The 14,932-nt window shown below is 39.3% G+C and overlaps 1 protein-coding gene across 1 annotated transcript in view; it reads left to right on the forward strand.

Annotated features, from left to right (window-relative positions):
• The first annotated feature begins 1,886 nt into the window (after positions 1–1,886).
• Positions 1,887–14,932, forward strand: part of RNF38 (ring finger protein 38) — a 96,986-nt gene continuing 83,940 nt past the window's right edge. The window contains exon 1 of the mRNA XM_005430340.3: positions 1,887–1,914. The gene's annotated coding sequence lies outside the window, so the exon portion shown is untranslated. The remainder of the gene's footprint in view (positions 1,915–14,932) is intronic.

Below are 14,932 nucleotides of genomic sequence, written 5' to 3' on the forward strand. Positions count from 1 at the left end.
TGACCCTAAATAATATTGCAAAGCATAAGCTTGCAGGCTGGTAAATGTCAGCCTCAGCTGCTGAATGTAATTTTTACCTGATTCTGCTGTATGGTTTGCTCATGTAGCCACAGTGCTTTCCCCCTTTACAGTAATAGTACAGGGTTGTTGCTCTTTGCCTGGTACTTCATATGCACAAGCAAATACGATGTAAATCATGTACAAGGCTTATAATGAATATTAGACAGCTTTTCTTTCATATCAAGTGAAAAGCAGAAAACCTGAATTGCCCTTATCACCCAGAACCGCGTTATCATTTCACAGAAATGTATTAACCCTGTCATACGGAGCTAAGCGTTTGACTGCACTTCCTCCCCCAGATGAACTGTTCATTAAAAACATTTTTGCATAACTTATTTTCAACTTAATCATTCTCATAAATTTTTTAGTATGGGTGACATTTTTGTAAATGAAACAATTCCTGTAAAAACTTAGAGAGTTTCCCATAATAAGGTGTTGCTTCTGTTATGAAAATAATGTAGGCACATTGGCAGTTAGACAAGTGAGGATCTGTGTCTAGAAATCCAGAGCACATCTTAGTCATTTGATTCTAGAAGAAATAGCATTCAATTAAATGGTTTATTGAGGCAAACTACTGATACTTGAATTAAATAATCTGAATTGTGTTTTTCCTCTCTCAAACTGTCTCTTGAAAGAAGATCTGGACCTAGGTCTATTAGAAGCCCTAAGCAAGGCTTTCAATCTTTCTGAGAGATTGTATTGAGAACTTTAGTTGCTGCTTTGTGCTGGGCTCTCTTGAAAGGGTATTTTGAAGATGTTATAACATCCCACTATTAGAAGAAGTGGAAATCTTCAAGTATTAGACAGGTTGAACTTGTGTCTGGCAGGAGATCTCTCCAGTTCCGTTTTTCCCACTCTTAAGTCTTGGCCACACATACCCTTGTTTATTTCCTTGATATTCAGATCCTCATTCCTAATATTTCCCTGTGTTCCAACTTGTTTTACCATCCATCGCCTCTGGGTGTCGTGAGGAAGAAGAGAAACAAAACCATAATTTCCTCCAGAAATTCTTCTATTTTGACTTCTGTAGCCCTAATGTTGTCTGCTATTCTTCTCTCTGATTTCAGTTTCCATGAAGGGTCTGTCATGTGGTAAGTGCTGAGCAATCTAAAGAAATTCAGCCTTCCCTCAGTGCTTGTATACTGCTAGAAATTGACAGCTGATGCTTGGTCATGTTCCAGGAAAATCATAGGGTTGGTATTGGGCTTCTGAACCAGGAAACAACATGGCATGCTTTTTTCTTCATGGTGCAGAATCCTTTTACTTACATTTCTGTTGTGCTTGGAGAGGCTGTATTTTGCAAAGTGCTGCAAACGGTGCAGAAAAGAAAAACTGTAATCAAGCAGACTACTTTCAGAAGGTGTCATATAGATTTTATCTGACCTGGGATCAGGAATGTTCTTTTGCCTTGTTCAGGCACTTACTAGTCTTATAGGAACTACTAGGACTGTGAACAACTGCTTGTCCCCAGTAATCACACAATGTCTATTAATGGGTTTCTTCTCCTGAAAAGGACCACTGTCAGTCCTGTTGATGGTGCCCTGTTCTGTCTTGCAGCTTTACTGATATCACACAAAAGTACTGAAGAGTTTTCGAAAACCTGGAACCTGTCTACAGCTGGCCTTAGAAGTCTGGAGGGGAATGTTTGTAGAAGGTGAACAATGGCTTTTGGAGCAAATTGTTCTTGTTTCATCAGATACTGGCTGGTCATAAGCCAGTATCTGACAAATAGAAGCTGATTGTACCTGTCCCATCAAACTACCAAGCTTCAAGAAGTCCTGGTCGGGGACTTCCAGAGGGGGAAGTTCTACCAAGCATATTGTGTTCAGTGGGCTGGACTTTTTTTGAGGCACAGGGAGTGTTCTTCATCAATGTTCTTTTTGTCAGTATTATACTCACTCAAGCAATTTAAAAGCTGAAGAGTCCAGGTGTGTGTGCTGCCTTCTTGGTTTTCCCCACGTATCTATTTAATCAGTATTCTCTGACTAATTACAGGTTCTTAAGAATGCGGTTATCAGGGTACTGGAAAACCCTGAGGTATTTTTCAGTCTCATTCTGTAGTCTTAACGGGACTACAGAAGGGGAGAAGGCAAAAAGAAGGTTTTGGTTCACAAGTGTAGCCGGAATGATCTTTCTCCTTGTGTGGACTCCTTTGTAGTTACTGGCACTGTATTTCATCAGTCACTTTATTTGCTCCTCACTTGCTATTGTTAAATACTGTCATAATTCTGTTGTATATTTTTCTTCCATTTGACCCCAGGTCGTGCCTGTTGCTGATTTTAATAGACTAGGAAATGAGGATTGCTTTGAAATGGATTGCTTTGAAACTTTGAAGGCCTTGTCCATTAATTGCAGAACCACGTTAGACACATGAGGATAAACACTCCTTAGCTGAACAATTCTGCCCACACTTAATCAAGCATATTTGCCTGTCTGTGGAACTGGCTGGGTCATGTCTTCCATGTTTACTTTACTAGCAGTATGCTGCTCTGCTTGCTCCTGAATAGAGATGTCCTGAGAATATTCTGGATATGTGGAGGCTGTGCCCTGGCAGTGGGAACAAAGGTTGCACAGAGTAACTCCCTCTGATTTCAATAATGATTTTGTCTTCCTGCTCCTCCTTTCATCTCCTTAAAGGTATTTTTTGGCCCTCTCCCTGCTTCTACTTACGAAGTTACTTAAATGATTTTTCCTCTTTAAAATGATAAGTAACTGGGTCAACAGCCTTGATTTTTAATTGCTATGAATAATTAGGAAGTTTTTATAGTAACCCATCACTACTTCTTCAAGATGACTTAGCGAATCTTCTGATCTCTCCATCCTCTGCTTTCTGGGAATGTGTTCACTCCACATTCCACGGCTGGGATTGCGTTTTTTTCCGTGTCATTCCTAAGAGATATCTTAATAGAAAATCTTGCTGTTAAGCCAGAGTGTACAAAGCTGTAATTTTGTAATGGAGTTTGGAAGATCTTACAAAACCCCCACAAATCTAATGGTTTTTTTAAGGAGTGCTTCCAGCTGTTTACTGTATTTCAATTTGAGATTGTGTTTTTGCGCCTGCTTGAGAAGTCTGGGTTCTGTCCACTAGCTAAATCAACTTGTTGCTTCCTTGAAATTAGCAGTACTAAAAAGTATGCCTCATGTCTGCTTTGTTTGTGTTCTAATCAGAGAACAAAAGGCATGTGGTAATTACACTGCAGGGAAAATAACTGTAAATTGCTTAAGTAAGATATGAGCAATGCAATTGAGGAAAAAAATCTCCTGAATATTACTGGCTAGTACAAGTATTAGTACTGCTAGTAGTTAGTAATACTACTAACTGGTAATAGTACACCTAGGACAGTCTCCCTGTTCTTAGAAGTTTGTTTTTCAGAGGCAAAGTGAACTATGTTCTGAAAACATTCCTGTAAATATATTGACTTCTCATTGAAGTAGTGTCACAAAAGGAGAATGGACTAAGCTTATATGGGCTTTTGCAGTAGTCCAAATGCTGGAGGCAGTATTTATATCTTGCATCTGCAGTTGAGCTGGTGGGAAGAGAAAAGGCGGAAGGATTTGCCCTGGGGAGTTGCTGCACTTCATGTGCCAGACATGTCCTTCATGTTTTCCAAATAAGCTTTGATTGGAGTTCTAAGCTTTCTGATACATAACATCTGCTTGCTGTCCAACTTAAGAAACGAGTGAATATTTGAGTGTTCTGATGGATGAGGAAGCTGAAGTGTTCTCTCTGGTTAGCATTAACACTTTCAGTTAAAAAGAAGTCTTTGGTGAGATGTACGTTGTCATTAGCATACTAGTTGGTCTAGATTATTGGCTAGACATTTAATTTCATGTTGTCAGTCTTGTATTATTTGGCAGTATGCCTCAGATACAAAGGAGGATGAGTGAAATAAATTTTTAAAACTGCTGCAGTGAGAGAAATGGATGTTTTGATATTTCTGTACAATGGTATAGCAGATCTAGTCAGAGAAGCAAAGAATTGTTGCATATTTGGGGTTAAGAGAGAAGGAAAAATGAACAGTTAAAGCAATTATATGTCATACCGAACCTGCATGCTTCAAGGATGAGCTTCCAAGGGTACTCAAAAAACTTGTGTTGTGTCGTTTTATTTCAGCTACAGCCATGAAAACATAGGATAACTTTCCTGTTTCTCCATTCTGAGTTAGAAAATATTATTTAATGATCACAGTTCAGCTCCTCAGTATTCAGGCAGCTACCTGAAGTTTTTCCACTGCTGTTTTTCTCCTGTGAGCAACACGTGCAGCTTCTTGTCCCTATAAAGCCTTACATTTTAAAACATCTTCTGTAAATTAGGGAATGGCAGATTAAATGTGTGTGATTATCCCAAAAATTATGTGGTGTGTGATTATCCCAAAAATTACTGTCATATTTGGTAATTTTGAACAATATACTTCTATGATCTCTGTTTCATGTGAGATACACTTAAGTGCTTTTTCCAGTTTTTCCTGTGTGAAAGCTCCTTCTGGGTAATTTCTTTTAGAAGTTTTGCAAAATTGCCCTCCTTAACTTACATTATGCCCCTTGACCTTTTGCCTTCTCTTTCAGTGTGTCTTTCCTGTAGTCTTCAGAGATAGTCTTCCTTCTCTGATCACTGACTTTCATACTGTTATGTAAACCTATAAACTTCACGTTTTTAGACTTAAGTGTTGTGTTCTTTAGTTACCTCTTCTCTAAGTTAAAACGTACTGGTCTTTTCATGATCTCTACAGTCCTGATCGTTCTTGCTCCGTGCTGTCTGCTGGCTTTGATTCTTGCTTCTCTGCTTCTGCCTCCTTTATCAATTCAGCTCTCCTAAAATCTTCACACCTCCATCACTGAAAGCTGGGGAAGAAGAGAAATATATTAATGTGGAGCAAAAAAATGCTGTAAGTTTGTTGCTGCTACCAGCTTACTCCGTCCCTTGCTCTGGCAGCGCCTTTGTAGCCTCCAATTGAATGTGGTAAGCTGTTGCCCTCAGCTAGCCTAGCTTCGAGTAGCAGACTTTGTCTAGCATAGGTATGCTGCACTGAACACTAAGCAAATAACGTTACAAAAAAAAGTGCTCATCCCAGTACCTTGATAATTAGCTTCATTAAGTGTACAGTTTTTTCATGTAGGGAGTGAATCAGAAAACATATTAATTCTGGAAAGATTGTGAAGTTGGGTTCTTTGTGTTCCTTCATTTCTGTATCAAATATCATCATTTGGAGCGTAAAAGACTGTCCTAACTGTAAGCAAAATTCACATTGTACTTTGAATTCTTTCCTCATTTTGCCTAGTAATAAATAGTGAAGGCCAGGTCTCTGTTGCTTATGTGTCACCTCAGAACAAAGTTTTGACAGTCTGAACTAGTGATCAGTATGTGCAATAAATAGCCCTCGACTCCCTTCTCTGAGCAGTGCTGAAACTTATATTTTGTCTTCTCTCAGCATATGGTATCTTCAGGTTTTCTCTTTGAAGTTAATCAGACTTTTAAGTTCACAAGAAACAGAATCTTTGATGCAAGAGTCCACCAATATATATGGTTGGTTTTTTGGGAGAAGCATTTTTCTACAAAAACTTAATTTGCTTATTTCCAGTAGTTAGTCCATAGTTTTGATCACTGTATTGTACTACAGCTTTTTCAGATGAGAGCACAGATAGTGAACAGTGTTGTAATGAATTTCCTTCATATGAATAAATAGTGCCATTGGCTTTAATGCTCTACTGTAAGCAATTTGGATAAGTATGTAAATTCTGTGTTTACAATAATTACAGCTTTGGCACTACATTCAGTTTGTTTTGTAGTCAGTTATGTAGGGTCCTCTTGTTGGTAACTGTGCTGCTCTTACTTAAATTTCTCAGAAAACAGCAAGCTGAAAAAAGGGAGCATTTTGTGGAAAGCTTTTAAAAGGTTTTCAGGTTCTAATGAACTGTTGTTGTTCAAGGTTTGTAGCTGTTCCTATTTCTTGTCACATACGTGACAGAATTAATTGATTGTGCATTGCTAAAATGGTGGATTTAGAACTCTTACTCAGCAAGTTTCTCCCAAGTGCTGCCTTTTTTAGGAGGAAGAAAGAGTTAGGGCATAGTCATTTCTAGTTCTTGCATTGAACTTATTCTAAGTTAGCTTTTAAATTGAGCACATGTTTTCTAAATTCACGGCTTTTGATTGTTTGAACGTGTGGAGTTGGGGAGCTAACTGTTCTTTTACTGTATGTTTCTTTTCCTCTGGTATACTACCTCCTACTGAGGATAAAAATGCCTTTTTATATTTTGGTGTTGCAGCTGAGAAGGTTGCAAATGCACATTGAAAAATAACAAAAAAAATTAATGGATTTTCTTCCTTGTTCTCTGAAAAAGCAGACAGCAGTATGATTTTATAATTTCATTTTCTTTGGCCTCAATATATTCTTGCCCTAAATCAAGTGGACAGTATATTATGTTCTTGCATCCTCATTTTTGGATTGCATGCTCTCTGGAGAAGTGGCCAAAATAGCTGAAATTTAAAGGAAAAAGTAGTAGCTGTGTTCCCTTCTGTTATGACAGCTCTGGTTGTGGGATTGAGGAATAGAAGCAGTGAGCACAAACGGAAACATAGGAGCTTCCTTCTGAACATCAGGAAACTGTGAGAGGGACTGCACTTTGGAACAAGTTGCCCGGAGAGATGTTGGAGTCTCCCATGTTGGAGATACTCATCTGGACATAGTGCTGAGCAGCCTGCTCTGGGTAGTCCAGCTTAAGCGAGGAGGTTGGACAGGATGACTGCCTGCAGTGGTCTTTTTCACAGCAGACTTGTTTCCATAGTAATCAGCAGTGATGGCAGATTATTTCTTCCACATTTAAAAAGCTGTCAACATTTTTCTCTGAAATGGGAAGTTCGTACTCCAAAAAATGTTATCTTTGTTCCAGAAGTTCTTCCTTTTCTAATACTTGGAAGTGACTTTTGAGGCCTTTCAAATTAAAACATTTTACCAGAAATTGATTTATACTAACTTCAGAAGGTAAAAATCAAATATTTGTTAAGTGTCAGTTGTGGGCTGTAGAGGAAAGTCAGTTTAGGTAGAATATCCCAGCTTCGGTTTTGGAGAAGGCATCCTCCCATAGTAAACTCTTTGGAGGAGAGGGACACCTGAAGCAAGTACATATTTGTGCTAAAGCCTTTGTACCTTAGTAATGTATTTGGCAAATTTAAACTTTAATTTTTTTAAGAATATCAACTGTTGCACTAATTTTGAATTTAAATAAGAATTGGCAGCTTTTCAGAGATAGAAATACTGTTTTCTGACTGTGTTTTGTAACATACCAGATAAATTTTATGAAGGAAGGTTAGGGGTATTCTTTGACTGAACAGCTTTGATTTGAATTTGTCATCCTGTTCATAACTTTTCATGTTGCTGAGAAGCATAAGCCCTTGAAAGCTTTGTCAGTAAGCAAGTATAGTCTAACTTGTAACCCGCTGGGAAAATTCGCACTTCATGAAGAGAAAAGAAGTGACACAGGGTTTTGTACAGTGAGAGTGAGAACTACTTCTCTGGGACAACAGCAGCCCTCCAAGCAGTCCTTTCTAGCTGGCTCAAAAAAAACCCCAAAACAATAACCCAAACAAAACAAACAAAACACAAACAAAAACCCAAACAACAGCCCCCCCCCCCAACAAACAAAAAAACCAAAGCCAAAACAAATTACCTGGCTTTATTGCAGAAATATCTTGTTTTGTTATGACAGTCTTTTTGAGGGCAAGGTCATATGCTTATTTTCCCGTTGAGATGATAAGTCTTAAAGCTCTTTAGTTTTATGTGTTGATAAAAGGAGATTTTAGGAAAGAAGGAAAAAAAGAAGTTATTTGAAAAATGAGGTATTTCTTACGAATCTATAAAGTAAAAATCCGTATTCCGCCTCTGGAGTGCCAAATAGATAAGATGGTCCAACCAAGGCACACATTCAGATGTGTCAGCAGTAAAAATTGCTGATAATTGAAAATTTGTTCATGTATTCTTTAATTAAGTGCTGAGGTAGTACTTTACCTTTCAAGAACCTTCCCCCTTCAATATGAAAGAAGAACTGCCATTAAAAAAGCTCATACCATTCCAGAGTAATGTATAAGACAAAAAGATCTGTTGAGCAACTTTTGCCAACTGTCACTTCTCCACATGGCTTTTGTTAAGTACTGCGTATATGAATTTTAGGTTTTAGCAGCAAAAATTACTGGGGGTAGGGGGCAGGCTGGCAGTCTGTGAAGCAGTTTGCCATCTGGAGCTGGTATAAGCAATCTGTTCACCAGGGCTTTCATACAGAAATGAACTCTGGACGTTTTTTCAGAGGATACTGGCAAAAGAACAGCTAGACAAAAGCAAAGCTCGTCAGAAGAATTATCCGCACCATGCAACAGCTACATGGTTTTCAGCCACAGAGTTCAAATTTATTCATCAATAAATTCATGGGCTAGCAAACATGGTGTTACTGAATAAGGGGAACGCTTTTTGTGTGCTGTGGAAGTCCAGTGGTCACTTCTGACCTGGCTGTTTTGTGCATTGCTGTCAAAAAAATACCCGCTGGATGTCCTGTGTTTGGTAACTTGCCATTGCAGCTACTCTGACTGTGAAAGTTATCTGGAAAACATGAAGAGAGAACAGGGGATTTTTTTGTGTGTATGGTTGTTGGACTTTTGGTTCTTTGCTCCAACTTTCTGATATTGTCTAGCCTACGTAATCGAATGTTGGTGAGGGTAGAATTTATGTTAGAAGTAATCTAAAGCATTTTATTATTCTTAGAAAACAAATGTCCATGTTTTGCAACAGCTTTTTGAAGGTTTGTATCAAACTGCTCGCTTACTCCAGCAGAAATTGAGCAGACTGAAATGGTTGATTATTCTCTTGGACTGGTATTTTCTTTGAGCTCTTTAAGAACATGTCACCAAAATTCTACATCAACAGTTAAGGAACATTAGTGGGCTTTTGGATAAACTGGAGCTCCAACTGAGTGTAGTGACAAAGGCTTGACTGAGCTCACTTTAGACTGCTCCCTGCATTTTTCCTGACCACAGACATGTCACATACATGGCTCTTTGATTTACTAGTAGCGGTTTTTGTTTCTGATGGCCAGGGTCCTGCTTTGCATGGTAGGTTCACTGACAGGTTTACCAGGCTGTGGAATTGCCAGCGGCCTGTAGGTTTGTACGCTGCAGCTGGCGTGCAGTGACTGACTACTGCCATGGAATAGCGGCTTTTAGTGCTATGTGTGTCCTTTTATATTTAAAAGGATTTAAAGGTATTTGTTCAGCATTTTATTGCTCTTTACCTACACAGACTCCACTTCTTTCAGTGCAAGAGTCTGTGCATTTTATTAGAGGATGTTAGTCTAATATCCTAAGCACTTATGAAGCATTGGTGAATGTGAAAAACATCAGTATGGGTTGCATTACTGTAGAGGTGCTTCTGATACTAGTCTGTGTCAGGGAAAAGCCTTTTCTAGTGCTCTAAATTTTTATCAAAATGAAAGAGACTCTCCAAACAACCTAGGGGCTTCCAGTTTAGCATTAAGACACCAGCACAGAAATTCTTGGTGTTTCCCCAGCGGTAAAACAGAACTCACTGAAACATTGTAAAAACCAAATGATCCGAATAATTTTGACTGATTGGCAGATTTCACTTTAAATAATGCTGAGTTTGTCCCAGGCTGCTCTACTTCTAACCCTCAAATTACGATTCGTGTTTTCTTGCCTTTAATGCCCTTCTCCTTTCCGTCAGCCCATACAGCTGACTTCAGTAACTGACTTCCAATGTCCGTCAAATACCACGTGGAGCTTTTTTTCTATGTCAGGTGCACTGTTTTGCAACCCTTTAAGACTTTCGGATTTTTTGTTGAAGTCCTCCTCTCTCTGTCTCTCTCTCCGCCCTCCCCCTCCACCTCTCCCCTCTTCAGATTACTGTTTTCTACTTGGCAGAAACAGGAAAATCTTCATGTCATTCAAATCTTAGCTAAGGTAACTCCTCTGAAGCTAGTAACTGCCCCATGGGTTTATATGTAATTTTTGAGTACTGGAATGGATTAAGTTTGTGTGTTGTTCTTATTGATTAGAAGTCTTGGTTTTTATTAGCTGTTTGTCCTCTGAGGAAAAAACACATTTAAAAGAAAGATCCATGGAAGTTTAAAGAGGCTGAGCTCAATCACATGTCTTTTTCAAAATTGTTTAAAATTTAAGTATGCTTGACAGTAGTAGCTATGTAAATCAAAAAACTGTTGATTTTTCTTACAGACCATGCAGACCAAAAACTAGAACAGTTCAAGTGCATGTTTATTGTACCAGTCTTGGCTTGTACAGGAGATCTTACTCATTACAGAGCAGTTAAATTAGCAACCTGCCTGGGACTGTAGACCTGTTGGTAAGCTCTGGTACTTCATTAGACTGTTTTAAATATTCCCAAAGTGCCCCATAAAGCAATTTGAGTTGCTTTAAGCCTACATTCTAGATGTGTGCAGTGTGGGAGGGGATTAAATGACTGAACCCTGCTGTCCAGTGCTGTGAGTGAATTCCTTCACTTGCAATGTCTGCTGGCCAAAAGCAGGCATTCACTCTTCTAAATGCAGATGATAAAACTAAAGCCTAGCACGATCATATTAAAGATCTGCATGACATACCAAGAGAAGATAGCCTGCAACACCAACAAACATGGATTCTGTGAAATTGTCAGAGGAACTGGCTTGGAAGTTATAAGGCAGTGGTGGGAAGTCTCCTTAGCAAATTTATTTTACTACAAGTTTATTACAAATTTACTTATATGATCAAACAAGTTTTATAAAACATTTACAGCTTTTCTTTCACCTTGGCTGGAGAATGAGTATGTTCTCTCCCTGTATATGGCTCTTTAATTAGTTAAGGAAAGAAACAGAACAGCACAATAGTCCCCATTTGGAAAGACATAAACTACGTTGTTCTAAGTGGGATAAAGTCTCTTGAAGCATTTCTGGGTACATTAAGTAGGAGGTTTCATTAAACTGTTTATCTTCTGTGATGAAATTACAAGATCTATGAATGATGGGAGAGTAGAGGCTGTCATCTGCCTTGATTCTTAGCAAGGCTTTTGCTGTGGTCTCTCGTAGCATCATTGCACCCAAGTTGGGATGGTAAAGTCTAGATGAATGAAAAACTACTAGATGAGGGCAACAAGGACAGTGAAGGTTCTTGAAGGAAGCTGTATGAAGAATGACTGAGGTTGCTTGGTCTGTTCAGACTGAAGAAAAGACTGGGGGGTGACCTCATTGCAGTTTCAGCTTGGTCATGAGGGGAAGAGGAGGGGCAGGCACTGATAATCTCTCTATAGTGACCTGTGAAAGAACCCAAGGGAATGGCCTGAAGTTGTGTCAGGGGAGGTTTAGGTTGGATATTGGGCAAAATTTCTTCACCCAGAGGGTGGCCGCACACTGGAACCAGCTCTCCCAGAGAAGTGGTCCCAGCAGCAAGCCTGAGAGAGTTCAAGAAAAACTGAGACAATTCTCTTGGGCATGTGGAGTGACTCTTGGAGATGTCCTATGGGGGGCCAGGAGTTGGACTTAATGATCTGATTTGGTTCCTCCCAAATCAGCATAGTCTGTAATTCTTTGATCTGTGATTCTCTATGTGGAAAACTGGTTAGATGTTTGAGCTTGGGAAGTAGTAGTTAATGGGCAATACTACTGGCCTCTAGATAATAATATTAGGGTTGTTTGTCCTGAAATCTGTTTAGTATCTGCACATTTCCTTGTTCAGCTGTTGATCATGCACATCACTAAAATCTGTGAATGACTCCAGTCTGGGTTTGCAGTTTGTACACTTGAAGTAAGGGCTGCCATCCAGAACAATCTAGACAGGCTAGAAGAGTGTACCAACAGGCATGTTGTGTAACTGAACAGAGACACAGGCAGTAGGAGATGCTGTTTGCCTCAGACAGGAGCTGACTGGCTGGGGAATTGCTGTGCTGAAAAGCTCTTAGGGATCCTGGGTGACAGTGGCCATGCATGAACAGAGTGTGCTCTGCAGCTGATAAAAGCCAGCAGCATCCTGGGCTGTATTAACAGGAGCCTAACAAGGAAATCAGACCAAGTGATTCCTCTTCAGTTATCCCTTGTTAAATCTGGAATCATCCACTTTTGATGCCCCAGTACAAGTAAAAATGATGCAGAACTGTCTTGAGCTCAGTAGAGGAATATGATGTACCACAGATTCTGGGGTGCATGCTCTCAAGGAGAGGCTGAGGGACTGGGGCTTGTTTGGCATGAAGGAAAGACAACTGTAGAGCAGGGATCTGTAGTAATAGTCTGCCTACATCTATAAAGAAGTTGCTTACAATACAGGTGCAGACTCTGTACTTGGATACAGAGCAGAAGAATAAGAGAGTGATCATTAATTGAATCAGATAGTATGGTGAATACCATGAACTATTTTTAATAATGGCTTTTTATGCTCTTTTTGGAAATTTTGTTATTATTTTTAATAATGGCATTTCATACAGTGTTGTCTCTATAGTGGTGTGGCAAGCTTTAAAATACCACATATTTGCTTGGGATAGTGTAGCCTTTTCTGGAGTAGATGGCTCCCTTAGATAGCCAAAAGTAAGCTGTGTCATTGTACACAGATCAGAAAAACACTGATGTTGGAAGGCATGTTTTGAGGTCATCTAGTCCAACCTCTTTGCTGAAGCAGGGTGATTTAGAACACGTTGGCCAGGACAGTGTCCTGAACTTGGATTCTTTTTAATATCTTCAGATCCTGAAACTGATTTTAGGATTTTATGCTATTGTAAAATTTGATGTGGAGACAGGGCCTCTCTGTGACAGCACAACTCAGGTGGAAAAAAACTACATAAGAGTCAAGTAGTCCAAATAAGTTCAGTCAGTGTTATAAGGGAAAAAAAGCAAACAAAAACCCACCAAAACCCTACACCAGAAAAAGCACCTTAAAAAACCCAAAAAACAATGTCTCCCAAAGCAAACAACCAAAAATACCCAGACACAAACAAAAATCCACAAATAATACCCCTTCGTAGGTCACTTCTTAATGAAAAGAGCCTGAGAAAGGGTAGCTTTTTTGCCCAAATTTCACTACTGTTAAGACTTTTTATACTCTTCCCAATTTGTTTTTAAGCATGTGTATCCTTTGTTGTGGTATATAGATAGAATGCAGATGTTGCTTCTTTGACCTTTACAAGTTGTATTTATTTGCACTATTTCTGTGAACTGTAATCATGAACTGTTATGTGTAACATTTAAAATTGACAAGTTTAGAAAGCAGTTGGGAGAGTTTGGAGTGTTTTTTCTAATTTGTTAACTTTAAGTATGTGATGACAATTGATGTAGGGAGTCTTATTCTTTGAAACTTTCATCTACTTCCTCAGATCCTTTCCAGTGATCTCTTTGTGTGTTTCTTTCATGTATCATTTAAGCAAGGAGAATGTTGTTTTTCTGCTTATATGTACAGTTACATACCTACTCAACAGCTGGTGTCGATACTCACATAAAACCTAAGAGTGTTTTTCACTATTTTTTTCTCCAATTCCATAGCAAATTTGGCCTAGTTTTTTTAAAAACTGCTCAAATTTTCTGTCTTGAGGTATGATCTGTGCGTTTTAATAGCCGAAATGCATTTAACTGTTGAGAAGGCAGGGAGTCAACTTCCTTGCTGTTTCTCTACCTACAGAGCTAGCGAAATGTGTAGCTTTGTGCTTAACTCAGACAAAAGGGATGCTGACCCTAGTGTACAGATCTCATTGACATTTTCTAGGTTATAAAGAACTACAGTGTGCCTGAGTGCTGCCTGAGTTGTGTGTCAAGTGTGGGTGTCACTGCAGGCCCGTTTACTGATGTTATCAGCCTACCAACAGGTGCCTGCCAGCAGAGAGGCTGCTGCTTGTATACATAGCAGGGGAGCATTGTGAGGGCTGTAAACCCTTAGACCCTTCAATAGCAATTGCAGGAGGACATTTTTCACCCGAGGAGACTAAATAAACGTGGCATAGCTTTCTAAATGGAGGGTATATATATACTTACTTGAAGGCTGTTGGGCTGAGAAAAGAGAGCTTGAATTAGGTTATTCCCAATGTAGCTTAAGATCATGTAGTTCCAACCCTACTGTGAATAGAGGCAACTTCTGCTAGACCAGGTAGTTGAGAGCTCCATCCAGCATGGCCTTGAACAGGGATGGGGCATCCACAACTTTTCTGGGCAAACTGTGCCACATCACCCTCACAATAAAGATTTTCTTCCTAATAGCTCATCCAAACCTGCTGCCTTTCAGTTTCAAGGTGTTGCCCTTTGTTCTGTCATTACAGGCCTTCGTAAATAGTTTCTTTTCATCTGTCTTGGAAGATTCCTTTTAGGTGCTGGAAGACTCCAAACAGGTCACCCCTAAGCCTTCCCCTTTCCCAGCTGAACAATTCCAGTTCTCTCAGCCTTTCAGAAAGAAATGTGACTATTCTGTTCTGGTTGTAGAAGGTAGAAGGAAGGTAGGGTGTGATTTAGTAATGGTGCTGCATTCACTTACTTTGTTTTATCTGTTTCATGTATTAACATAGAAAGGAATTTCCAGAACTGAATCCTCAAGAGAATATCTTAGAAATAAACCTGGTAACCAAATTATTGTTACAGATGTTTCTTCAGGCTCCTGTCACATGCTAGATGGTCTTTTAGTGGTACTGAGAGACAAAACTACTGCTGGGGTAGCTTTTTCAGTGGATTTGTGCATCTGGACATAATCTCTCTGACTGCCCTTTGTTTGTCTGTATACTGCATTCAATTGTGTTTCTATCCTTGTTTTTTAGCTGTGTTGTCATGATTCCTTGCTTACTTGGGAGTTGGGCTGTACTCAGATTGTGTGTGTGAGTCTGTGTGTGTGTGGCTTTCAGTTTTGCTGTTCCTG

This window comes from Geospiza fortis, unplaced genomic scaffold (assembly GCF_000277835.1).
Source record: "Geospiza fortis unplaced genomic scaffold, GeoFor_1.0 scaffold1048, whole genome shotgun sequence".
In the NCBI taxonomy this organism is placed as follows: Eukaryota; Metazoa; Chordata; class Aves; order Passeriformes; family Thraupidae; genus Geospiza; species Geospiza fortis.